The sequence below is a fragment of the Schistocerca gregaria genome, unplaced genomic scaffold, assembly GCF_023897955.1.
Source record: "Schistocerca gregaria isolate iqSchGreg1 unplaced genomic scaffold, iqSchGreg1.2 ptg000492l, whole genome shotgun sequence".
NCBI classification, from domain to species: domain Eukaryota; kingdom Metazoa; phylum Arthropoda; class Insecta; order Orthoptera; family Acrididae; genus Schistocerca; species Schistocerca gregaria.
In genome coordinates, this window is record NW_026061899.1 from 2,435,541 (window position 1) to 2,437,548 (window position 2,008).

Below are 2,008 nucleotides of genomic sequence, written 5' to 3' on the forward strand. Positions count from 1 at the left end.
AGCCAGATCGTCACATTGGCCGCTCTTCTCTCCGAAACGGTTGTACTTATCGTCTGAAAGGTATGTCGCGTGCTGCGGTATGTGGAGACACTAAAAGCACCATAGTAGAACACAGATGAAGCTTCTAAGATGATGTAACAGCCAGTACGAATTAGTACAATACCAGTTTTAGGTATCGATTATTGACATTTTAGCTGGCTTTGGTGCCTTGGACATGAGCTAGGACCTTAAGATTCTGCATGAAAGGAGGACTAGCAGCCGATTTGAACGGGAGAATGTGAAAAGTGTTCATATGTAGTAAAAACCTGTGAAATCCGTCCGTTTTCGTCATTTGTTATCGAATCGACTTAAAGCCAGATCGTCACATTTGCCGCTCTTCTCTCTGAAACGGTTGTACTTATCGTCTGCAAAGCTATGTCGCAGTGCTGCGGTATGTGGAGACTCTAAAAGCACCATAGCAGAACACAGATGAAGCTACTAAGTTGATGTAATAGCCAGTAAGAAGTAGTACAACTCAAGTTTTAGATATCGATTATTGACTTTTTAGCTGGCTTTGGTGCCTTGGACATTAGCTAGGACCATAAGATTCGGCATGAAAGGAGGACTAGCAGCCGAGTTGCACGGGAGAATGTGAAAAGTGTTCATATGTAGTAAAAACCTGAGAAATCCGTCCGTTTTCGTCATTTGTTATCGAATCGACTTAAAGCCAGATCGTCACATTGGCCGCTCTTCTCTCTGAAACGGTTGTACTTATCGTCTGCAAAGCTATGTCGCGTGCTGCGGTATGCGGAGACACTAAAAGCACCATAGTAGAACACAGATGAAGCTTCTAATATGATGTAATAGAGAGTAAGAAGTAGTACAATTCGCGTTTTAGGTATCGATTATTGACTTTTTAGCTGGCTTTGGTGCCTTGGACATGAGCTATGACCTTACGAATCTGCATGAGAGGAGGACTAGCAGGAAAGTTGCACGGGAAAATGTGAAATGTGTTAATATGTAGTTTTAACCTGAGAAATCCGTCCGTTTTCATCTTTTGTTATCGAATCGACTTAAAGCCAGATCGTCACATTGTCCGCTCTTCTCTCTGAAACGGTTGTACTTATCGTCTGCAAAGCTATGTCGCAGTGCTGCGGTATGTGGAGACTCTAAAAGCACCATAGCAGAACACAGATGAAGCTACTAAGTTGATGTAATAGCCAGTAAGAAGTAGTACAATTCAAGTTTAAGGTATCGATTATTGACTTTGTAGCTGGCTTTGGTGCCTTGGACATGAGCTAGGACCTTAAGATTCTGTATGATAGAAGGACTAGCAGCCGAGTTGTACGGGAGAATGTGAAAAGTGTTCATATGTAGTAAAAACCTGAGAAATCCATACGTTTTCGTCATTGGTTATCGAATCGTCTTAAAGCCAGATCGTCACATTGGCCGCTCTTCTCTCTGAAACGGTTGTACTTATCGTCTGCAAAGCTATGTCGCGTGCTGCGGTATGTGGAGACACTAAAATCACCTTAGTAGGACACAGATGAAGCTTCTAAGTTGATGTAATAGCCAGTAAGAAGTAGTACAATTCAAGTTTTAGGTATCGATTATTGACTTTTTAGCTGGCTTTGGTGCCTTGGACATGAGCTAGGACCCTAAGAATCTGCATGAGAGGGAGACTAGCAGAAAAGTTGCACGGGAGAATGTGAAATGTGCTCATATGTAGTATTAACCTGAGAAATCCATCCGTTTTCGTCTTTTGTTATCGAGTCGACTAAAGGCCAGATCGTAACATTGTCCGCCCTTCTCTCTGAAACGGCTGTACTTATCGTCTGAAAGCTATGTCGCGTGCTGCGGTATGTGGAGACACTAAAAGCACCATAGTAGAACACAGATGAAGCTTCTAAGTTGATGTAATAGCCAGTAAGAAGTAGTACAATTCCAGTTTTAGGTATCGATTATTGACTTTTTAACTGGCTTTGGTGCCTTGGACATGAGCTAGGACCTTAAGATTCTGCATGAAAGC